The 26,851-nt window shown below is 36.4% G+C and overlaps 1 protein-coding gene across 2 annotated transcripts in view; it reads right to left on the bottom strand.

Moving 5' to 3' along the window:
* The window catches only part of LOC118193092 (clavesin-2-like), an 81,920-nt gene extending 56,688 nt beyond the window's left edge, over positions 1–25,232 (bottom strand). The window contains exon 1 of one of the 2 annotated variants that reach the window (XM_085813911.1): positions 25,207–25,232. The gene's annotated coding sequence lies outside the window, so the exon portion shown is untranslated. The remainder of the gene's footprint in view (positions 1–25,206) is intronic. The other variant, XM_085813912.1, reaches the window with a different exon arrangement.
* Between the last annotated feature and the right edge of the window lie 1,619 nt (positions 25,233–26,851).

Here is a 26,851-nt window from a genome sequence, read left to right as displayed (position 1 = left end):
CACCATCAGCTCTAGGAAGGAGCTAAAAGAAAAATTAAGCGCGGAATTTCCCCTCTCCCAACTGGGAGTAAAGGTCTCCTCTGTAAGATCCATTTCAAAAGAAGGACTAGAGGTTGATTGTCACTCCAAAGAAGATCTCACCAAGCTCGTGAGCTCCCTCCAAAGTAAAAAGGCCTCTGAAATAATTAAGACAAGGTTACCTAGCACAAGACTCCCCAGAGTCGCTGTGCATAGCGTCTCTCCGGACATAACAAAAGAGGACTTAGAGAAAGTCCTAGGGTCCGAATTCCATCTTTCCAAACAACAGGCAAAGGTCCTATATCGCCTACAGGAAAAATCCAATGGCGTCAAATGAGTTATCGAATGCAGCCCAGCGGCCTTCGTACAACTCATGCAGTCTTCAAGAATTTTCATTGGCTGGCGAGAGCATCGGATTGCAGAGTTCTTTAACACAAGACGCTGCTTCCGATGTTAAAAATTCGGCCATACGCAACAGGAGTGCAGGGACAAGATGTACTGCGGCTACTGTTCAGGAAGTCACCTCACAAGAAACTGCACAGCAAGAGCCCCCACCTGCATCAACTGTGCAGATTTTAACCATCGTACCAACGGCAGACTGTACAGTGGACACCCAGCCTACGACACAAAATGTCCTACATATGCCAAATGCGTTGAGCGTATCAGGCGCAGCACGACCTACGTCCAACCAGATTAAATTTACGGCAGATTTACGACAGATGTCTACCCAGATTGAATTTGAAGATGAGCCACTGCCTCCAACAAGCACCAGTGCACATCATGGGCTGATCGTTTCCTCTTCAGTTAATGTACCTCCTACACAACAAGTCTCTATCAAATGTGTCCAAATTAACCTCCAAAGGACGGAGGCTGCTACCGCAAAAGTCATACAACATGCCATAGATCACAATATAGATTTTTGTCTCATACAAGAGCCCTACACTATGAAAGGTCGTATAGCTGCACTTCCTTATGCGTTTTATTATGATAAAACTATATTAAGAAACAATATTTCGGACTTATTTAACTATGATGAAATCCCAGTTTTTGCTGACTCATTTTCTGTCTTTAATTTACATCTGATCCATCCGGCAAACCGTATTTCTATCAATTATAATATTTATGATCCTTGTTTAACGGAATACCAAATTTTTTCTGAGGGCGGGGTGGGTTCGGCTTTTGTTGTATATTATTTTGATACTGAGATATATCACTATAAATTGGGCCTTGAAAAATATAACTCTGTTTATCAAGCCGAGCTCATCGCCGTCCTTTATGCCCTTAAATGTATATTGAAAAGTAATTTTGCAAGAAATTCTAACTTCTATATTTTTACAGATTGCATGCCTTGTTTAAATGCACTTTATAATGCAGAAAATAATAATGGTCTGATTATCGATATTAAAGACCTTTACCAAAAACTATCCTTATCCTTTAATATTAAGTTTGGTTGGGTTAAAGCCCATATCGGAATATACGGTAATGAGAGAGCGGATTGTGCTCGCAAAAGGGGCTGCCATAGGGAGTGTTTCGGGGACGCCCTATGTTCAGGGTTAAAAAAAATAAGTTATTTATTCGTATTATTTTAAGCAATGGCAGTTACAATGGAATTCTTCTTAAAGGAAAAGTCGCTATTTGAAACATTTAAAACTGATTAGGAAAAAAAAATTATCTTTAATGATTTTGAAGTTAACCAGTTTCTGTCCGGACATGGGCGTTTCAAGGGATACTTCGCTAGGTTTAAGATACAGAACGACGATAAATGTAAACTATGTGATCTGTTTGGTGACGCTAAGCATTTCCTCGAGGTCTGTCCCTACTTTGATGGCTTAAGAAACAATAAAAATATTGATTTTGAAAATCCCTTTTTATGCTATAAAGATTTCGCACAATTATGTAAATCTGTGATGAAATTTATTGACGGTGAGTGCCGGGCAGTGGGAATCAGTGTATGATATTTGCATTTTATTGCCATCACTATTTGGTATATTTTAATAATTTGTTGTTACCATTGTTTGTGTTTGTTACTCGCTTTTTTGTTTTTGTCTTTAGTGTCTGCTCTTGTCTAAATGTTTGTATTTGTTCCTTTTCTTCACTTTTATGCTTATAATTATTATTTACACATGATTATTCTCATTTAGATATTTTATGTTTCATTTTTTCATTTGTTGAAATGGGCGTGGCCTGTCATGACCATAAGATCAACTTGTTAGGTTAGGAGGGTCGGGCTGCGCCCGCTACTGATACTGATACTGATACTTCCTTATGCATGGAAAATCTTTAAACTCTGCAGCACTGGAAGAGATCAAGCCCCACGTGCTGCCATTGTCTGCTGTAATCCTCTCTGGACGCCACAAGTGGTTCATCTGCATCGAGGCTATGTAGTCATCCTGGTTATCTTCAATAACTCTCAATTCCTGCTCACTTCACTGTATTCGTCACCACAAGAAGACATTCCCTAAACTCCCTCAAATAATATGTGGCGATTTTAACGCCCATAATGTCAACTGGGGCTACTCCACCACAAACCCAAAAGGGCAGCACCTAGAAGACTTTCTTGCAACCAATCATTTGCATCTGCACAATACTCCCAATGCCCCACCAACATTCGATAATTCATATAATATCGGGTGGCCAGACCTTACCATCTCCACCGAAGACATGAGCAATTACTTGCAATTCTGGTCAGTTTTAAATGAAGAAAGCTGCTCTTACCATAATTACATCCGCTTTGAAATTAATTTGGATACCACTATCTCAATCATAAGACGGTTTAAACTTCTAGCATGCAAGATCCGTACTCTCTCGCGAGTTTTTTCTAATCGCCTCACTCAGGAAGAACAACGCTTACATCAATGCAATACCCCAGATGATCTGGAAACCTTCACGGAGCAACTGATCATTTGCACCATGACTGCCATCAAATCCTGCCTTTTCGCACAGCGGAAAAAATACAGGGCATTTCATGGTGGAACAGGAGCCTTCGCCAATAAAGGCAAAAATGTAGAGCTCTTCGCCGACGCCTTCGCACTAACCTTGACGAAAACAACAGAGCTCACACTCTTGCAGCCTACTGAAGGGAACGTGCAAATTATAAACGTAGTATTCTGCAAGCGAAAGTATCCAGCTGGAGGGCTTATTGTACCAGCAACAATAACCCATTTGGCATTTTGCACAAAATCGCAACCCAGAAGGTATTCCAACCGGCTCAAATTCATGCTGTCCCTTCACCACAAAGCGCATCGGACAACCTTGCAGCAGATACTGATCGTGCTCTTCTGGATTCCATTTTTATAGCTGATTGTCCGGAAGATGACACACCAGAGCAGCGGCCCATGCGCAATGACGAAAGCGTCCCAGACACCTCTTATGACGACCTTTTTAACAACAGAGAAGTGCAACAAATCTTTAAACACCTGCCTGTCAAAAAGGCCCCGGACCAGACGGCCTTGATTACGCACTCAATAAAGTGGCTTACAAAGCTCGACCCGGTTTTTTCACCCTTCTTTTCAACAAGCTCTTGCAGGCGGAAATCTTCCGCGCAGTCTTCAAAAAGGGACAGGTTGTCCTGTTCCTTAAAAAGAACAAGGACCCGGCCAACCCCAGATCTTACGGGCCAATCTGCCTATTGTCATCCTTAGGAAAAATTTATGGGAAGCTGCTGATCAACCGCCTTAGCCACCATTTGCATCGCAACCACTACCTGAGTCACCGTCAGTTTGGATTTCGCGCAGGCTACTCTACAACGCATGCACTGCACACCATCCTTGAATGTGTTCAGAACAATAGATCTCTTAAACTTCATATGGCATTTATTTCAATAGACTTGGAGAGTGCCTTTGACACCCTCTGGTGGCCTGAAATTAAGCAGCCCCTCAGAGAGGTCAAATGCCCTGCGAACATCTATAAAGTTCTCAACAACTATCTGCAAGATCGGACCCTGCTTATCTCCAACAACAATGGTATCAAAGTCGCAAGTTAGAGGTTGCCCTCAGGGCTCTTGTGCTGGACCATCGTTATGGAACCTAACATTTAATGCTGTTTTAAACACCACCTGGCCGCTGCACACTACTATAGTGGCTTATGCTGACGACGCAGCTCTTATTGTTCAAGGCCGGACCCGCGACGAACTGGAAAGGCATGGTACGGAAGTCTGCCAAATCTTCACCGACCTTTGCCAGAAGCTCAGACTAAATGTATCCTACGATAAGACATCAGCCCTCATAATTCCCAGACCTGGAGTTAATCCCACCAGACGCAGCCTGTATTAAATTAGGTGAAAGAGAAATATCAAGATCGCGCGCAGCCTCAAGTACCTCTGTCTCACCTAGGACCCGGGGTTAACGTGGATACCGCACCTTCAAGAAATCCGGCGCCACACAACGGCTATAGCCACAAAGACCAGGCAATTTCAAGGTCATAATTGGGGCCAGAATGCTCATATTTTGAAGATACTCTATGAGAGAGTTACCCTTTACGCTGCTGCCATCTGGGCCCACCCTATGGGGGCAAGAAAAATCAGGCAACTTTGTGCCATACAACGACCTTTCGCGCTCAACATCTGTAGAGCATACCGGACTACAGCAACGAGTTCTGCATTGATCCTGGCAGGCCTTCTACCCCTACATATCAAGGCACAGGCAGAAGCCGCCTACACCAGGCTAATTCACTTACGACGGGACGCCACCTTGAATGGCAGGACTCTGTCCGATCACTTTTGAACACCCTGGAGATGTCCTTCAAACACACCCAGCCCTTAAAGGCAAGGAAGTTCGAGTGACTATTTCTACAGAGCCTCCAGCAATCATGGCTAATGACAACAAAGCCTATATTTTCACTGATGGCTCCAAGTTCGAAAATGGAGTCGGATGCGCTTTTGTGCAATTTGAGAATCACATTACGACTCATGAATGGAAGGGCCACCTGGCTGACTCCAACAGCGTCTTCCAGGCAGAAGCGCTGGCTCTCACAGCGTCAGTTCAGCATATAATAGAAGACACCGTTATTAATAATGCAACCATCTTCTCTGATAGCGCATCTACATTGTACGCCATCCAGAACCATATGCACACGTCGCAAATTATTATGAATTTGCAACAGATGCTAAGGTCCAACAGCTCCCGCTAGATCTCCATAAAATGGGTCAAAGCCCACGCAGGCATCCTTGGTAACGAGGCAGCAGACCAGCTTGCGAAGGAGGCATCTAACAACATTGTAGCTCAAGAGCTGTACGTTCCATCCCCTCCCTCTTACCTCAAACGTCTATTTAAGGATGAAGCTGCCCGCATATGGCAAACAGAGTGGGACCAAAGTGACACAGGCAGGATAGGACAGGACTAAGCGTGGGAAGCACTAACACATCGCCATTGGCAGAACTGGTGTCGCTCCTTCACACTAATCGTCTTGAGATGAACACCTGCACAGGGCGTACTTACGCCAGGCATTGGTGTTAATTGAAACGTTAATCATTAGGGCATAGAGAACTTGTGGTACGGAAGATACAGTTGCTGATGACAATGACATTACAAATACAATACCATACATTACAGTTGATGGTGAAATTATAAATATAAATATATGTACATAAATAAACACAAATAAACAAAAAGAAATGAATGGAAAAACATTAAACAGTATTATCTTGGCTAAGTTATTGTGATATTAATGTGATGTTATTGGGACAGTGTAGCAGTTCATAGATGGTTCACAGTTCATTGACAGTTCATGAATTGGGTCAGAGTTCATACATACAGTAGAGTTCACCAGTTCCTGTTATGCCATTTTTAATGTGCATAACTGTGGTCGTATTGTCTAGGTGCTAAATCTGTACTGACATTGATACACTAAGACAAACTATTGCAATTACTATAAAGGCACCCCTATTGGAAAATTGGCGTTCGTACCAGAGAAGAAGAAGCACTTAAAACAGTTATGGAGCACACAGTTCCAAGCCATGACGGTTGAGTGTGTCAATTATGTTTTTGATACTACTGTGGATTTTTCGGTGCTTTAGCAAGAAACGTTTGAAGTCTGTTCCTGGTGCAGTGGGATGGCGTATATGATAGTCTTCTGTTATTGGGCAGTGAAATAAATAACGGTCTGTATCACCTGGATTGCCACAGACGCATATTTCAGTCTCTGAAAGGTTTCGTTCATAGAAGTACTTTGGATACGGTCCATGACCAGAGATATATTGAGAGAGATAATAATTATAAATAGTGCGCTCAGTATCGACACATGGGAGAAGTGAATGCGTCCTTCTGCCTTGCGGTCCTTGATCCCATTGTCTCTGCCACTCTTCTTTGGCCATCACTTTTAGAGTAAACTTCACTGTGGAGCGTGGCCATGGGATGTGGATGGTAGTGCCTGACTGTTCGAAGGCTGCGTGCTTTAAGTGACACAGGCAGGAGAACTTGTATGTTCTTCCCAAAAGTGTCCACTGACCGCACTATAGGAATTGCACCATTGTCACACTACATTTCCGGACATGGCCCTTTCTCTACTTACTTCTGTTGGCACGGAATCTCAACTACAAATGTATGTGTGTGTGGCAACGAAGGCACACCCGACCATTATGTCTACCAATGCCCACTTACGTCGCAGTACCACCTGCCTACACCATCCAACAATGAAGAGGCAGTCTACTGCTTCACTATCAAAAATAAGACCACGACAAATAAAATCTGCCGCATTCTGAAAGCAATAACGACATTAGGGCAAGACCTTTGTCAGCCTACTTAATATGCAGCCGCTCTCTGAGTCTGCAGCATGCATTTGTCAGCAACATGAATACTTGCATGTCTTGTCGCTCTCTGAGTCTGCAGCAAGCATTTGTCAGCAACATGTATACTTGCATGTCTTGTCAAGTGTTCTGTTCTCAACAATTCTTCATGTACTTTTTTCAGCAATTCATCATGTACTTTAGTCAGCCAATTGCATCATGTGTATCTATGCTTTACTGTGTGTACAATCAGTGTCACAGATGTCATATCTTGAGCCATCTATCATCAACCATATGCTATTATACGTCTTTGTGTGTACCTTGTACCACGAGTGACATATCTTCAGCTATCTATCATCAACCATGTGCTATTATGCATCTTTAATATCATCAAGTTTATCATACTAATGTTTATCTGCATCATTTAATTGTTTGCATCTTGTCTACACGCAAGTTTTGTTTGTGCACTATTGTCGTTTTAGCATCATGTGGTCAGTACACCACAACATATATATTTGTATGTCTTATGGTGTGCACTATTAACCGCTCAGTGTACTATTAGTATCTTCGCATCATGTATCATCATTATCACATTACATCGCGTATATATGAACGGACAATATAATAATAATAACAATATAATATAATGTGTGGACAATATAATATAATGTGTGTACTATCAAGTCACGCGTGCCGTATCATCAACTGTATGCTACTATGAGTCTCATAATTTTTATGTGCACCATATTAATGTTTATTTTCTTCATGTGTCTGCATCATTTAATCGTTTGCATCGTTTATATGTGTACTATTTGTCATCGAGTATACGTTCTGCATCTGTGTGTACTGCATCGTACAGTGTGAACTATTAGCCCCATTACGTCAAGTACTCTTGTCACTATGCTGTAACACGTATATTTATATGCTCACATGTGTGCATTATTACCTGTTATGTGAATTACTAACTTTATTGCATCATGAACTATTACCATTATATTGCATCATGTATATCATTATATCATGTACCTTAGTCCTTACATTGCATCTTGTATATTTGCGCGTTTTCTTGCGCGTACTATTGTTATCATTGCTTCATGAACTACTGTCATCACATTGCTTCACGTATATATGCGTGCCCTATTGAGTGTCCTCTCAGTATCACACGCGCTGTTTAAATAATTACGTGCTATTATGCGTCTCATATCATCAAGTGTTTCGTTTTTATGTGTCCACATTATATAATTGTCTGCATCGTGTTTATCTATGTGTGTTCGGTGTTTATTTAGTTACGTGTATTTTAGTGTATCTTAGTGTACCTTTTTGTGTTTTTAGTACTTTATGTGTTTCTTTATGTTTTTTTATATGTTTCCATTTATGTTTTATGTTTATGTCTTATTTTGTTCTACCTCTGTAACCATAATCTTCAGTTGTCTCACGTTCTTAAATTGTACTACATGTAGTCTAGCCCTTGCATGGCCACGTTAACTTTTTTTTTTTTTTTAAGATCTTAATAAATTCCCGGGGCGGCCTCATGGGGCTCCAGGGAGTTGTTGCCTCTAGATAGTGGAGGACGCAGGGCATATGCCTGTTTACCTATGTTAGACACCAGGCGCCCCCGTCCTCCGTCAACTGTGCATGCAGTTATGTTTGGTATGGGTACTGCTTCGGGCCATTTAGTAAACCTATCTATCATAGTTAAACAGTAATAATTATTTTGAGGAGGTAGCGGACCAACGAGGTCAAGGCGGACTTGATCAAATCCCTGTGATTGGTCTGGAAACTTCATTAACGGGGTTCTAATATGTCTGCTTACTTTTGCTTTCTGACATGGAATGCGCTGTCGTGCTCATTGTGCGCAATCTTTACGGGTGGAAGACCAAACAAACCGAGAACATATTAACTTTGTTGATGCACGAATGCCGGGGTGAGACAAATTGTGCAATGTGGAAAAACTTTCTCACGGAATGCCGGAGGAATGTAAGGGCGGGCGGTACCTGTTGACAAATCACAATATATTGGTAAACTACAATTAGGTAAGGTAACTTTTTTGAGTTGTAGAACTTTTGAATCTTTAAGTAAAGTTTGTAATTCTGGATCAATTTGTTGCATTTTAGCAATTTCCTCATAGTCGATAGGGTTAGGCATGCTTATCGCTTCTATGCGCGAAAGTGCGTCCGCGGCGATATTCTCCGAACCTTTTATATGGTATATTTCACTGGTGAATTGTGAGATAAAGTCTAGCTGCCTAGCCTGACGAGGTGAACACTTATCCACACGCTGTCGGAATGCATACGTCAGCGGTTTGTGATCGGTGATTAAAGAAACGTTCCGTGCTTCCAACCTATGCTTAAAATGCCTAATAGCAGCATAAGCTGCCAATAGCTCCCGATCATACGGACTATAGTTCCTTTCTGCTTGCGAAAGCTTTCGTGAGAAAAATGCAAGCGGTTGTAAATTTCCATCAACTATTTGTGATAGCGTTCCGCCTATAGCGAAGTCTGACGCATCAACCTGTAAAACCAACTGGGCATCTTTCTTCGGGTGTGCTAAAAGAACCGCCTTCGAGATTAACTGTTTACACTTTTGAAATTCATTACGCGTTTCCTCAGACAAATTCAGGGTTGTCTTATCATTTTTCTTACCCCTTTTAAATACGAAGTTAAATGTATTTGATTCTGGGCTACATTGGGTAAAAATCGACGGTAAAAATTTAAAAATCCTAAAAATCTCTGCAAATCTTTTACCGTTTTAGAAAGTGGGAAGTTAAGTATCGGTTCAACTTTGTTCGTCAGAGGTTCGGTACCATCTTTATTAATTAAATGTCCTAAGAAATATATTTCGGGAACGCCAAAAACACATTTCGAAGCGTTTATTGTCAATCCATATGTAGTTAATCTTTGAAAAACAGTACGTAAGTGAGATTTATGATCATCTTCTGTATCACTAAATATCAAAATATCATCTAAGTAGACATAGGCAAATTTTAGATCTCCAAGAATTTCGTTCATAAACCTTTGAAAGGTTTGAGCTGCCTCGCACAGTCCGAAATTTAAAAATTTGGGCAGAAATTTCACTCCTTAAGGCCTTAACCCATTAACCGCCAAAACTAGAAGAAATGTTTCTTTTCTCATGAAAATAATAACAAATATTAAATTAAGCATTTATAACATAAATTTACATTAAAAATTTAAAAAATGCTCTTACCTGTGGAAAACGCGAGTGTTGCGTTCGCGCAACGTCAGCGGAATAAGACTACGGATGTTTAGTGAGTAGGATTGTACTCGTGTGATGTTTCTTTTGAGTGGAACGCAGGATTACTTTTTAGCTGTATAACGTTTTATAAATCTACAAATCTCTTTACTTGTAATTAATTTAATATTAAAATATACATTGCATTTCTTTTACAAATACAGATTATTTCAATTGAAAGATTCAAGCATTACAATCATGATGTAAAGCTACATTACATACTTTGCATCTATAAACAGTCTGGCTATGGTACTCTTTATAACAAAGTCTTTTGTTATCAACGGACTTTACGATAAAATGTCTACCATCTCCATGCAATGGTTTTTGAATGCTGAATTTACTAGGTCTTCCTGTTGCTGACTTATTTCTGGCTGATTCTACACTCTCAATAGGAGTTTGCAAAAGGAATAATGCATTCTCGCGTCTGAAATTTAAAACAGACTTTATATTTCTAGTAGTAAAAAGTGGTGATATTTAGTAAGTTTAGATACGGTCTCACCTCATATAATTTATCAGTATTGTCAATTTGACTATTGTCAAATGCAAATTCTGTTTCATATTCCTGTACTGCAAACGTGATATCGATTCTCGCTCGTACAACAGGAACAGAAATGTCCTTATCAAAAGATCAATACATTTTCTTATGAAGTAAAGAATGGTATCCCGTAAGCAATAATATTCCAATAAATCTTCTCATATAGGCTTCAGATGCAATAAATTCTGCGCTTTTTTTTTCCTGAGCGTATATATTTGTCTGTTCAACGAGAAGGGAGTAAATGTCTAAACCAAAACGAAAATCGAAAATCCGTGCACTAGTTTTACCTTGTATTTTGTCTTTTATAATTTCTCTTCTATCTCTTTCGTCATGTTCTTCCTGAGACATAACTAACAGTTCCTTTTTTATCCACTTCAAGATTTCAGTCTTCTGCTTTTTAAACTTTTTAGTATGACTATAACTGCTTTTAGAAGGCTGAAACTTACTTCTTACGTGAATTTCAACTTACCCAGCAGTATCATTTGGTAAAATATCATTATCATTATTTAAAACACTGCCATTCCTTTCTTCTTCGTCACTAGATTCTGCAATTTCTGGGGGAACAACAACAATATCAGTTTCATTCTGATCATTATTAACATTATCATCATCTGTTTCTTCATCAAAAAATCTTTGAAGGGCTTCTTCTAATGTAAGATACCTCGTTCTAGGCATTTTTGAACAACCAGAACATGAACCAGAACATCGAAAGGAATGAGTGAAAAAGGAGATTGACTACCCGTTTCCTGCTGACGTTGCGTCAGCGCAACACCTGTTTTTCCTTCGTTCTCAACACAAATATAAACATCTGACTGATGTAATGTTCTGATAAACGGTGACCTTGACAAAAAATATATCACTCATAAAAACGGCAATTCTTTCGTTAAATATTTTCAGCAAAAATACCCGGTAGAAAATTTTGCTTAAAGTATGAGATTAATTATTATAAACAAAATGATTGTTGAAGATAAATATTTTTTTACAGATATAATCTTCATAATATTCCCTACACAAAATCATCTGCTGGTATAAAATATCTTAGGTAGTTATATTCATATACGCATTTATTTTGACCGTTGCGTCAACGCAACACCAGCGGCTGATGAGTTAAGCTCTTCGAGGGGACCACAAGAATCGTTCGGATCGCTGGGGGAACTCGCCGAAGCTGCCTGAACAGCAAACACGCTATTGCTCGTTGGCGTGCGCACTTCAGCTATCTTGTCAGACATTTTTGCTAAATTATCTAAGGATTCAGAGCTTATTGATAAAATGGCATGCACCTCGGAAGGTAACCTTTGCAGTCATAATGATTTTAAAAATTCATCAGTTATACATTTTCCACCGAATTCTCTCATTTTTCTCAATAAGTGAGATGGTTTGTCATCCCCTAAATGCAATTCAGAAATAAGTCTGCGTATTTGTTCGTTTTCCGATTCCGAAAATTCCGCTATTAACCTAGCTTTTAGGGCATTATATTCTTCCGTCGCGGGGGGGGGGGGTTAAATAAAATTTCTGATACTGCAGAAAGAGTTTCAGGGTCTATGGAAGAAATCACGTGGTTATATTTCGTAATATCGCTACTAATCTTTGCTAGAGCAAAGTTACTTTTAACTTGAATAAACCAAAGTTTAACATTATTTTTCCATAAAGGGGGAATTTTAACCGCCACATGTGAGATTTGTGGCTCCTGTGCCACCACATTCGATTCGTAGTTGGTTTGGCCTTCCGATCCTGGCATGGTTAACAATTATAAATATATCGTAAATCGTTAATTTAATGTTTTGCCCTATGCTTTAGGACTTACATATCAGTTTAGAATAAAATAATTAAGTCATTCAATATCTCAATAAAATTGGGAGCATCAATATTACACAAAGATCAATTTTAAACAATGAATAATTAAGTTTGAATTAAAACTATAATTTTAGAGCAAAATATATCACAAAAGCACATTAAGACCAATCACAGATAAGGAAAAAAATTTGACCACGTACCTGTAAATCCTTCTTGTATACAGAGCAATATAAGCTTTCCCAGTTTCATCCTTTGTACTCATAGGACCAGCAAAATCAAGTCCTACAACTTCGAAGGGATTTGCCTTTGTTATTCTTTCGGGTGGTAAAGGAGCGATATCCTAAATTAGTGGCTTAGCTTTAAATCTGTAGCAAATCACACACTTGTTAATATTACAATTTACACGCTGTCGACCTTTAAATATCCAAAATTTTTCCCTAATTTGAGTTAAAGTTTCAGCTACACCAGCGTGTGCTTGCGTTTTGTGACAATCTTTAATGATATGATCTGTGAAATGAGACTTCTCAGGTAGTATCGCTGGTTATGTTTGATTATAGCTTAACCCAGCATTTTGAAGCTTTCCTCCTACTCTGAGTATTCCATTTGAGTCTACAAATGGATTTAATGTAAATATTTTCGAACTATGTATGCTTTGTTTCATCTTTAATTTCCTTATTTCTTCTCTAAAATTTTCTTCCTGAGTTTTCTTGATCCAGAAATTCTCTACTTCATTCATCTCTTCAGCCTTAACAGGTCCAATTCTTCTTAGTTTTGGGTTTTTCACATTATTGATAAATCTGAAAACATAAGATGTTATTCTATATACTTTCTTTATGTCACTAAAGTTCTCGATAGGAATGATATTTTCAACAATACAGTTTGCTGTTAAAATTTCTTGCTTCTTTCCTTTTCGTTTCTCAGAATTTGTTATTTTATCATCTTAATTAAAATTTCTCAAAGATCTGGGCCCAACGTTGTTATCTTTGACAAGCCAAGGTGGGCCATACCACCACAGTTCATTTTTTGAAAGGGTTTCTACCTTCTGCCCTCTCGTCAATAAGTCCGAAGGATTCTCATGGCTGGGACAATAATTCCACCAATCTGGATCAGTTTTCTCTTGGATTTCTAGACATCTATTTCGTACAAATTGTTTCCATTTTGTCGGATCAGCCTTGACGCAATGTAATACAATTTCTGAATCTGTCCACATATAAATCTTCATTTCTATGTTTTTCAACGAATGTCGGATGTATGTGATGAGTCGAGCTCCTATAAGCTCTAGTCGAGGTAATGTAACCCTTTTTATGGGAGCAACTCTTGCTTTGGACATAACAAATGAGGACATAACAAATGATGTTTCTGTTAACTCATTTTCACTGCATCTCAAATATACAACGGCACCATATCCCTTTTGGCTACTATCTGTAAAACAGTGCATTTGAATGTTCGACAGATTACCTTTTGACAGATTGTTGAAATAATGTCTTGGAATTTCAACATTTTTTAATTTAGGAATTTCATTATACCAGGTTTTAAATCGGTTCTGCAATTCTTGATCAAGTGGTGCATCCCATTGGTATCCTCTTTGCCAACATTCTTGCATCATCATTTTAGCTGCAACAACAAAGAGAGATATGAAACCGATAGGATCGTATAGTTCGCCCGCAACTTGAAGAATCTTCCGTTTTGTTATTTCCTCAGCCGGATCCTTGAGTAATTCATCTTTGATTCGAAATTTCAGTTTATCTGCTTCATGATTCAAATATATCCTAACAAAGTGCTATTCATTCCGTCTCCATTAAACTTCGTATTTTCAGCTGCATTCCAAATCGCATCTAATTGGGCGTTATTGCTCCTCCACTTTCTCATATTGAAAGTAGCAAGCATCATAATCCTTTTCACATCTTCATAAATTTCTGCAGGTTCTTCTCCATCATCTGTACCATGAATCAAATCATCTACGTAAAAGTTTTCTTCAAGAAGCTGACAAATCTTCGAATATTGTGCTTTCAACTTTCTTGCGTGATGCTTTATAATTGCTGCTAGTAAAAAGGGGCTACAGGTTGCTCCGAATATTACACACGTCATTCTTGAAATCGTCGGTTGCTCCTTTTCCTTTGAAGTCCAAAGAAATCTTACTGCATTTCTGTCCTCAGGCTTCAACAGAATTTGTAGAAAAGCAGCTTCAATAATCTGCAGCAAATGCTATTTTGTGTTGACGAAATTTAATTAGTAAATCTAATAATTCAGGGTTTAAATTTGGTCCTGAATGTAAGCAATCATTTAAAGATAGACTGACATGAGTATGCGAGGAAGCATCAAATATGACCCTTAATTTCGTAGAATCGTGATCTTCTCTAATTACACAATGGTGTGGCAAATAATAGATGTTTTCTTCAGAATTCTTCGGAGCCTTTTCAGCTATTCCTTTATTTAGATAATCTTCAATTACCCTTGAATACTTGTCATAAATTTCAGGATTTTTCTTAAACCTTCTAAGTAAACTGTTTCATCTGTTTAAGGCGATGTTATAATTACTACCTATTTTGTTCATATTGTCCTTGATAAGGTTTCAGAGGCAACAAGACCCTTTGATAATCTTTTAACCTTCCCCGTCACTATTTTACAGTAATAATCATTACCAATTAATACTGATATTTGAGACTTATGGACACCTATATCTGTAGCATCAGCAAGTCTTATCGAATTTTCCTTACAATAATTAAGTATTTCCTTTCCTGGCATACCAGTAACAACTTGATTAATTTCTGGAGTTTCAAGAGCTTCAATTATTATTTTCCCAGGTCCACATATATCTTTAAGAATAACCTTAACCCTTTTTTAGCCTTTTAACTGTAGGCTCAGTAGAGCCGAAGGTGTAAATCTGAAGTTCTTCTTCCCCCACAACACTTAATTTTAATTGTTTTGATACTTCTGTCAGGATGAAAGATTTATGAGAGGCAGAATCGAAAATGAGTCTTACATTTTTTCTTCTATTCTGACCTAAAGCTATTGCATTTGCAGTTTGTAAATATACCCTATTTTTGTTATCTCTTTCCTAAACTGACGCCACCACTGTGTCTGTTTTAAGCTCACATTTATTTTCCCTTTTATTTTCAAATTTATTATCATGTAAAATAGTATTATGCCTTAATTAACATAAATCACAGCGTATATCCGAGCTGCAACGGGCAGACGTATGAGACTTACGAAAGCATAAATAGCATCTGTTAGCCAATTTTAATTTTTTTTCTTTTTTCCTCAATTGGAATTGCGCAATTTGAAGTAGAATGTTTCAAAGATTAATTTTCTATCTTCCCACAAAATATACAATCGTCTGTTGAGGTATTCGTATTCAACGACGCAACTGCTGGAACAAAAATGTTTGTTTTTGAAGGCAGTATGATATTTCTCACTTTTAATCAGGTCTCGCGATTGATGTTTATGTTGTTCGGTTCTGATGTTAAACTCGGAATAGTTTGGCGATGTTTGGAAAAACGCACGCTCTCTGCTTTCAACTTCCTTCTTCAGAAATTCCAAAATGTTAGTAACTGTGGTTTCTGTGTCAGGAGTTAAAGATCGATTAAACTCTAAAACTAATTCGCTAGGAAGTATCCTCATTAACAGTGGGCATAACAAATAGCTGTAAGAATTCGAAGTAACGTTAAGCGAATCAAGGCTTCTAATTTCAATTTCTAAGCTATCATATAAGTTACGTAATGTTTCAATATCATCCATTTTTTTTACTGGCTTTAAATTCAGCAGACGAATCATATGTGTGTTTATTAAAATGTCCTTTCTACCAAAACTTTCTTTCAGAATATTTATTGATTCAGCATAATTTTCGCCAACTAACGGTAATCCCTTTATTGACATTAAAGCTGTGTCCGTTAGTAAAGATGTGAGGTAATTAAATTTGTCTACATCCTTTAAAGCAGGGCTATTATGTATAACAGATTCGTATTGAGCCCAAAAACTTTGAAATTCACATATTTCGCCTTTAAATTTATTTATGGTTAGTTTCGGAAGTTTAGCGCCATTTGTATTTGTGTTCTCTACCGTATCTATAGTGGCAGAATTAGATGGCATCTCATTTAATTTAACCCATTTTCTATTTCTAAATATTCTACTGATCTTCGATTTACACAAGGTAATTTTATTTTTATATTCAGTTTCGTACTCTTTTTCATCTGTTAGGATAGATTCGATTTTAGTATTAGTATATCGAAACAAAATATTAGTATATCGTTTTCATTTTTATTTAAGATGGATAAATCATCTTCTAATAAATCAAATTTAATATTATCCAATTCTATTTCCTTTTCCATTTTAGCTATCAGTCTTGTTACTGATGCTCTTAACATTCCTCGCTTCTTTTTTAGTGCTTTTAACTTATCCATCTTAATAATCAATATTCAATCACTAATCGAACAATAATAAATACTTAAATCACAATATATCTAAAGGTCCCTGGTTCGATCCCGGGTTTCGGCACCATGTTGTAACTTATGATCTTTTTTTTATTCTTATTATTTACATTTAACAACATCGATTAGTGAATTTTTGCTTACCTTTCTTGATGAATATCCACAGGAACGCTTGGAATTCCTTTTCATTTTTATCACACAGAAGCTTTATTTACAGCTATGTACAACAATTGTCCGCTTACATTAGAACATTCATCTTTTTTTTTTTTTTTTTTTTTTTTTTTTTTTTTTTTTTTTTGGGGGGGTTGCCACTACATCTATCTCAAAAATCCGCAATGCGGTAAGAAAAATATAACAAGCTAAAAGTAAAAAACGCTGCGCCCTCTCGTGGCCAGCTACATAAACTGTAACACTTCTTAACAGTGTGACAAACCTCGTGTAATCCGTACCATAAAATGAGAAAGATATTAAGGAAAATAAAAAGGATGGAGCAGTTATCACTCAGAAAAAAGAGCTTGCTCATCAAAATAAGGCATATTTTTAGCTTTATAAGAAAGATTGAAACAGATAGCCATTAGGAATCTGAAATAGAAGGAGCGAGAGACAGGGTCACCAGTGAGGTACGCGCGAGTAACGCGTGCCTACAAAAGTATAGATAACCTTACCTAGAAAAATATCAATCTTAATTGAGATAGGCATTTAACATTAAGAATGAGATTTAATAAGGAGAAGTAATATAGATATATAATAATGGCTTAAGGAAGCGTACAGTCCCAGATCGAAGTTACATATCACGTGGAAGGCGCAAGACGAGTTGTTTCACAGACGCACACACACACACTGAAATCGTTACCCAGAACTGCCGCGGAAAATTCTTCTCTTCCCGTCAGCCCGTAGGGTTGTCAAGCAGATAAGCGGATTTACTGTTTCGCCAGTTGGGGCTTTATTCCAGAGTTTTTGAGTCTGTATCGCCTGTTTAGCGCTGCCGCTACAAAGGTTTACAAACTTTTACTTTAGATGTCAAGACAGCTTTCTGAACGGTAAGGTAGATGAAACTATTTACATGGACCAGCCCAAAGAATATGATGATATAAGTGGTAAGAAATGTAAACTTAAAAAGAGTTCATATTGTCTTAAACAGTGTCCTCGACAATGGTATCAGAAATTTCTTAATTTTGTTATTAAATTAAATTATAAGCAACTGGACTCTGAAACATGTATTTTCATGAGAAATCTAAATTGTAAGAAAGTAATGATGGCTCTTAATGGAGAGGATTTATTAATTGCAGGTTCGGGTGTAAAGGAAATAAGTAGTATAATATCATTGTTATCTAGAGAATTTCAAATGTCAAAATCTGAAAGTGTCTCAGAAATTTTAGACATTAAACTGAAGTTCGAGTTCAGTTGTTTATATTTACATCAGTATTGAAAAACTACTTGATAAATTTAAAATGTCTGATTGTAAAACTGCCCAAACTCCCATTGAACCAAAACCTACAGCAGCTGATTTTCGGAAAGGAAATGTATTTCATGACCCAAACGAAGATTTAATTGGATCTTTACTTGGCATATATTACAAGGCCAGATAGTTTATTTGCAGTAAATTGCTTAAGCCAACTGCAGGAGCATCCTACTGATTTTGCCTGGTGTGCTCTAAAGAGAATTCTTAGGTACTTGAAAAACACCTTAAATTTAAAACTGATATACAAAAAGGGTGATTTGGAAAGGGCAAACGTATGTTTGTATGTAGATGCAGATTGAGGGGGGAGATACTCAAGATAGGAAATCAATTACTGGTTACTTTATAATGTTTTCAAACTGTCCTATTATGTGGTGCTATCCTATTATGGCTATCCTATTATGGCTGTAACAAGAAAAGTGTATTGCACTTTCATCAACAGAAGCTGAAAAAATTGCTTTATGCAAAGGTATTCAAGATGTTTTATGAATAAAAAATGTAGTAAATGAAATGTCCAGTGTTAAAAATGTTTATATTTTTGCAGATAACCAGTCATGTATTAAAAGTATTGTTAATGAAAACTTTTCAGGTAAGTTGAAATACATTGAAATAAAATTAAAGTTCACTCGTAAGACTGTTAAAGGAAATAATATTAAATTAAAACTGAATATGTACAATTAAGTTTACAAACCGCAGATTTGTTAACTAAGGCTCTGTCCAAAACAAAATTATATGAACTATTGTCATTGAGCTGTTTACAAATTGTGTAATTCTATCTTTTCTATAATGTGCGATTAAGGAGGAGTGTTGAGATATTTGTAATCGCATTTTTATTGGCTTAAAAAGAATTATAGCTTTCTGTCACGTCCGATGTATTCTGAAACTTAATCCTATTTTATTTGTTTATATTTTCTTTATGTTATTTTTTATTGGTTGTTTTATGTATTTTGTTTATTATTTGTTAAAACAGGATCTGCTGTAAAGTTATATATATAACCTCTGCAAACCTTTTGCCACATCCAGCAAATTTCTCTCAGTGCCCAGCAAGACCTCAACAAAATAGATCTAAATTTGCTCCCAGCAAACCTCCTATCAGAAATCCGTTGAATCTGCATAAAGATAATTTCCCTCCTCTCAACACAAATCCAGAAAATAATCAAAATGCGCCAAACTCTGAACCTCAAGAAGCAAATAATTCGCTCTCAGAAATTTTCAATCTTGGATCTTTAAAAACTATATGGACTACAATAACCAGAGCCTAAAAGAAATGAAAAAACAAAAACCGGATATTGACAAAATCGGCATCATAGTTAACATCATTGACAAAGTCTGCAGTTACATTTAATATGCCTAAAAATGTCAATATGAAAAGCTTTAAAATTATTTCCTGGAATGCAAATGGCTTAAACAACAAAAAGGATGAATTGGGTGATCTTATTCTTGAATTGGAACCGGATGTTCTGTTAATAAAGAAACTCACTTACAACCTGCAAACAAAGTACTTTATGCAAATTATGCTACTTTCAGATCTGATAGAACTACAGGGCGAGGAGGTGGAATTATTACTTTCGTTAAAGGGAGTATACAGCGTCAACTTAAACAAAACCAAGCTACTTCTTTTGAGAGTAATTCTATTGAAATTGAAATTGAATTTAACAAATTCATAATTACCAATATTTATATTCCACCGAACCATAGACCAATTATGGCTGAAATTGAACATCTTTTGGGCTCTAATTATCCCTCTCTTGTAGGTGGTGATTTCAATGCGAAACATCAGTGTTGGAATCCTGGTGCAAGCAATAGAAAAGGTACTGAAATTTTCAATTTCATCCTAGATAAAAATATATGTTATACATGCTCCTTATGAACCAACACATTTTGGTTACCATGTAAGGATCTCAAGTTTTACTAACGTTTATTTTATTTTAAATCTTTACTATCAATTCTTATTTTCTACTTCCGGCCAGAATTAAAAGCTTTAACTTATTTATGCAAATTTGTCTGGCGAACGCAAAGTACTTAAGTTGTGGCTTTTTGCCAAGCAAGAGAGGAAGGAGTTAGTCGAAGCAGGCCGCTTGCCTTAGCAGTTTTACTCGGTTGCTGGTTGCCTTCCAGGCCAGAGGTTTAATCCTCTTGATAATTTTAAACGTATTGTAGTGTTAACAGTTCTCTGTACTACATACGGCTTCCTGTTAATATACGGCCAATCTTCCACGTAGGCCCTTGTTTATTATTCCAAGTTAAGTTAGAGTTTAGTTAATATTTTTATATTCTTACGTTCAGACCACAAGTGGTTGGTCTCTGTATTCCGAAGTACGGAAATTATTGTAAAGAGTGAAAAATAAAGGGTTTCGTATACCCTTCCTATGTATCTTGTCTACTTCCCACATTTATTGTACATAGCTTTAGTAAGCTCCCTGTTCCGAGTCAGGTTCTTGAATGTTCCCCAAGCAAGTAAGGAAAAACACTGAACCTGATAACCATAGCTCCTCCATCATTGATTTTTTTTCTTTCAAATAACCTCAGTTACAATAGTCAAACTTCTATTATTCCTGCTTTATCTTCTGATCATAATCCTACCTTGCTTGAAATTAATATCAACTGCTACATTCCTGCATTCGGTCGCAGCATTGGAATTACCAGTTGGAATGAATATTCTCAAATTCTGGCTGAAACTATACCAGGAAATCTTTGCATTAGCAGTAAAGAAGCCTTAGACACGGAAATTCAAAATTTTACCAACAGTGTCGAACAAGCTTTAAGTTCTGCTACCAATAAACTAATCAGTAATCACCATTTTCTTCCTCTTCCGAATAATATCAGACGAAATATTAAATATAAAAATCGCATTTGGAAATTATGGCAATCTACTAGAGACCCAAGAATTAAAGCTCACCCAAACGCTCTTCAAAGGACCATTAATGATCAGATCAGACAAGTGACTTGGCAACAAAACTGGATGTGTTTCTTGTTGCGAAATATTAGCATACTGAAGACGCCCTCCTTCTTTCATCTAGAATATGGTTAAATTGCCTAATGTTTGAATTTGCTGGCAATGGTCTTCCTTTAGTTAAAGCCAAATATTCTTGCGGAAAGTACTCCATCTATGTTCTTTTGATCCAATACTTTTCAGCCAGTTGAAGTTCTTCTTTTAGTTAAACACCAATTTTTCTTATTGTGTAAATTCTTCACATTATATATAAATCTCTGAATCCAAGCTGTGATTCGTAAGACGTTGCTAAGTTTGCTGAATTTCCGTATGTCAAAAAGTGTTTCTGATTCAGTTCCTACAAAAAACGTAATAGAATTTTCTATTCAGCTTCAAACGAAGCAGCAATTTCATTTCTCGATTGTGGCCAGTGGTCTTCGTCTTTCCTTATCCAAGGTGGTCCAATCCACCACAGTTCCTTGTCCTTAAGAGCAACTAAGTTGTCTCCTCTAGACAGCAAATCTGCTTAGTGTTTCTTTCCGGAACAGAGATTCCACCAATCTGAATTAGAAACAGTCCTTATTTCTTCGACTCTGTTTTTTTACAAACACCTTCAATTTTCGAGAATTTCCTTTGATCCAATGAAGAACAATCATTGAATCGGACCAGAAATAAAATTTAGTATCCTTCAGAAGTTCCAAGTTGTTTCAAATGTACTGAAATAATCTAGCTCCTACAAGCGCTGCAAGAAGTTCCAGCCCAGGTAATGTAATTTCATGCCCTGGTGCAACTCTTGATTTTGAAACTATTAAAACTGAACTAGAGGTTCGAACTAAATCGCTGTAACGTAAATAAATTACAGCTCCATAGGCTGTTTTGCTTGCATCTACAAAACAATGAAATTGCCAATTAGTTAATTCGTCATTTTCTTTCAGTTCAAATAAATGCCGTGGTGACGTCACTTCGTTCAAGTATTGCAATTCTTCACAGCAATCTTGATATGTTTTCGCCAAATCTGGTGGTAAGGGTCACATTTCAGTCTTCAATTCCATATTTCTTGAAGTATTATTTTCGCCCTAACTGTGAACGGAGAAATAAGTCCAATTGGATCAAACACCTTTCCAACAGTTCTTATTACACCTCTTTCGACGACTTGAATTCATATACATTGTTCGCATGCAACAGTTTTTCGTTGCTTATACAATCTTCCTCAGAATTCCAGCAATAGCCGAGTACCTTACAGGGCGAAGTATCATAAGCAGTTTTCTCATTGAATCGATCCTGAAGTAGAGTGTTTGTTCGCCATTTCCTCATGGTAAATCCAGCTCCTCCTAAAACGAACTTCCCCTGTCGATGTACTTTAAAGGCAGTTCCTTCATCTTGCAAACTATGGATAAGATCATCAACATATAATTTGTTACTTATGATTTGGAACGCAATTGGGTAGTCTTTTTCATACTCACTTACGTGGTGTTTCAATGTTGCATTTAGCAAGAATGTACTTGACCTTAGTCCAAAACTAACCCGCGTCATTCTCAGCTTTTCTGGTTCCATGTTCGTATCATCTTTAATCCACAGAAATCTGACAGCATCTCTGTCTTCCGGTGCTAATGCCATCTGCAAGAATGCACTTTCAATATCAGCTGTCAAGGTAACCCTGTTCAATCTGAACTGCAGAAATAACGCCAACAAATCTGACGTTAAATTCGGATCGGGGTTCAGATAGTCAAAAAGGAAAACGGAGTTTATTACACTTGAAGATGCATCAAAAACAATTCTCATTTTTGTAGTTAATTGATCTTCACGAATTACTGCTTGGTGAGGCATATAATAAACTTTAGATTTACTTTCAGACATACTGGAATCAACCTTTTCGGCTATTCCTTCAGCAACATGCTTCGAAATGATTTCCTTATATTGATTAAGAAAGAAAGGATTTCTATTAAATTTATTAACCAATTTTTTAAAACGCTCTTCGGCAATGGCATAGTTATCGGATAAAAATTCAACATTTTCATTCCACGGAAGACTGACTTCATAGCGACTATTAACCATTTTTATAGAGCTTTCGAATTCCCTTAAAACTTCATCATCTTTAAAATTTTCATTGCACGCGATTCCCAAACTTTTTAAATCAAATATTTTCTTCCACGTTTTCATTTCGAACAATAGTTTTTCATTACTTTGACTTCCTTAGAATTCGATCTGATTGATGCGTTAGATCCGTTGAACCAAGTTTCGTTTCCATTCCTGCTAATGATCCTAGCGTTCGTTTTATTTTCCCAGTAACGATACTTCAAAAATAATCTGAACCAACTAAAAACAATATTCTTAAGGTTTCAGAATCTAATTCATCTGCCATTTATATTTTCATCTGCTTACAATAACCACTAATCTCTCTACCAGGTGCTTTAACTATAACACGAAGTTTCGATACCTTATTACTTTCTTCGAATAGGAAATTTATAGGTTATTACTTCCTTCGAATTATAAACACTTCTCAAGTTTACCTTCACACGGTTACTCATTATTATTTTTTCTGCTTTGGAACTAAAAACAAAAATACTTAAACGTTCCTGACATATCACTTCCAACTTTAATTTACGAGATATCTGTTTATCAATAAAAGTTCTTTCATTCCCTGTATCGAATAAACATTTAATTTTCATATGTTGCAACCCTCTCGACTTGAAACGGAATAATTTGATGTATGATTTATATCGCTGTCATCAATCCTTATTTTGTTTATTTCATTCCCCGTTAAGCCTTTTGTCACTGATCTCTCCTCGCAAATATAATGACTATGTTTTCTACCCCACCTCTTGCAACGTATTCGATCGAGGCAAAATCTAAAAACATGAGATTTTTTTAACATTTAAAACAATATCCGAGACGTAATAAATAGCTTTTCGTTCACTTATAAGTAAAGGACATTTATCGATCGTATGTTCATCTGTAGAACAAAATATACACAAATTTTTAATTGCAGTATTTTTTAACGCTGCTGCTGTCGGTAGACGTTTAGAATTCTCACTGCGAAATTTTCATTTTATCGGCTTCGTCTGTCTTGCGAAATAAAAATGTTTTCTCGCGTGTTTCTATTTCCCTTTTAAGAAACTGAAGTAATTTTGAACAATTCCACGAGTCTTCTTCGTTAACAGAACGATTATATTCTAATACGATATCTTCAAGAATTAATTTTACTAAAATGGCGAAAAGAATGCTCCCGTAATTATTTAGTTCTATTCCTGCTGTTTCGAGACTTCGAATCTGAATAGTAATTGTATCATGTAATTGTCTCAGTTCCTTTAAGTTCGAACAAGATTTCACAGGAGTTAAGCCTAAACGTTTGTTTATATGTGAACGTACAAAAATTTCGTTTTTACCAAGTCGATCTTTTAATAGCTCAACAGCTAAATCGTAATTATTTTGCGTTAATGTCAATCCTTGTATATATTTTAATGCGAAATCCTTTAAGAAGGATTTTAAATAGTTAAATTTATCAATTTTTATTAATTGTTTATTCTCATGAATTGCACCTTTAAACTGTCCCCAAAATCCCTGCTAATTTTCGTATTTGCCGTCAAACGGTTCTATTTTTAATTTCGGCAGTTTAACATTATGATAATTAATAATTACCCCTTCTTCAGAAATTCTAGATGATTCATTTGTGTGCATCAATTTTACTTTCCTTTTCACGTTTACGCTTAAAGTGTCTTTCTAGTTTCGATTTGGAACTCGTAATCTTTTCGCGATATTCCTGGCTTGTCAGAACATTAGCTTCAAGCATTTCTTAATCACTTATAATGTTTTCGAAAGTAGAATCTAGCTGATAGATCTGATTACCTTTTTCTTCTAACTGACATTTTAAATCATCCAAATCATCATAATCAACATTGTCCCCTTTTAATGTGTCATTTATTTTATTCACAATTTTAGTTAAAGAAGTTCTTATAGTTTTTCATTTACTCTTAACTTCTCTAATTTACTAGGCTCTTCCATTTTTAATTACTATAGCTCTCGGTAGCTCGGCACCATAAAACAAAATCGGATATAAATAATAGCTCTTACCTGGTTCTTGATCTTCTCAGCTTCTAAAGAAGAGTAATTGAAAATTACTTAGCATTTAATCCTTTATTGACACATTATACGAGGAAGAATTCACTTGACAAGTAACATCTTACACATTTAGCTACATTCTAAAGATAAAAGTCAACAAATCAGTTTTAAATTCAAGGGCTCACTAACGCCCCCTATCGGCTGAGTTTGCAACAGTGCAAACGTTGTTTTTGTCATATAAAAGTGTTTGAGTCAATATCAGACCAATAAACTTTTAGATTTATACAGTGAAATAACACATACTATCCAAACTGCTCTATTTCAAAATGTGTTACCACATGTGATAAGAAAACGGCGATCAAAATGCCAGCAGCTGGAACTAGCGAGCAATGCATGCAGAAAGTTAACAATGGTATTTACCAGAGTACATAACGAGTCTCAATGAGATATTTATATGTGAGGGATGTGCAGTCGATTATCAAAGTCAGCGTCGTCACCCCTGTATCATGGAGACGACTTGGGAAAAAGCTATGAATAATACTGACAAAGCAATATTGTCAATGAACATTAAAAGACTTGCTCAAAACTTTATGTAGACACTTGCTGTTGTATTTATGACAATGATGACATTTTAAAGAATATTTCATTGTCACATTTACGTGATAGAATTGAAAATTTGTGTGAACAAATTATTTTAGTAAATATGTATTTTAATACAAAATGTTTTAAATCCAAAGGGGCTTTGTCCCTGAAAGGACTATTGTTTTCGTTTTGCGATTTTGCCTTGGTTCACTATAAATGTCCGTTTCACTTTTCAAACTGTTGCCACCAAATGTTAGATTCCTGCACTATATTTTAAGAAATTAAATAAGGAAAAATCTGCATAAATGTATGTATATTTCTCGCATTGTGATAAAACAAATGTACATAGAGCCATCGAATTTTGAATGACGCAATCCTACTGCGAATATGAGCATCTAGAAACCCAAATTTAAAATCTGGAATTTGTTTTATTACGGATTTCATATTTTGTAAAACTTTTACGAATGTTTGAGTAACAAACTCAACGATAAAAAGGGGTTATTATTCATTAAATGGGCATTAGTAAGGAATATTTAACTGATATAAGGAGTATTTTAAGAAGGAATTTCTGTATTCGGGATTAGAAAGGTTAAAATATTCGAAATGTAGCGCAGAATTTGGTAAAATGTCTCTTAATGTTTCTTTCTTTGGTTGGTTCTGCAAATATAATTATATTGGTAATGATGTATGTTGTGTGAAGTTATGGTAGTTTTTCACAAGATTTCGTTCATAAGAAGATAAATTCGTAAATAAATGAATGAAAACTGACATTCAAGATAGAAAATCCTAGTATAAGAAATTTAAAAAATAGACTATATATGAACTTGTCTAATGAATTAAATCAGAACTGAACTAAGTTAAAAATATGTGTTAACATTTTGCGCTAGAAATAAAAGTATATCAATAAAACAAAATTTCAAGGGATGAAATGATAAGCAATGGGTGAAATCGATGGTCATTCACCTCTGATTCGATACTGGAAATGCTTACCTTAGGACTTTCTTTTGTATACGTAACATAAATAATCGTTGATTTCACATGAAAGTTGTCCATGAAATATCCGTACTTAGTGTAG

This window comes from Stegodyphus dumicola, chromosome 3, assembly GCF_044657685.1.
Source record: "Stegodyphus dumicola isolate Sdum_Otavi_A_Nest chromosome 3, ASM4465768v1".
In the NCBI taxonomy this organism is placed as follows: domain Eukaryota; kingdom Metazoa; phylum Arthropoda; class Arachnida; order Araneae; family Eresidae; genus Stegodyphus; species Stegodyphus dumicola.
The sequence above is the reverse complement of the archived record's forward strand: the minus strand, read 5'-3'. Positions and strand labels throughout refer to the sequence as shown.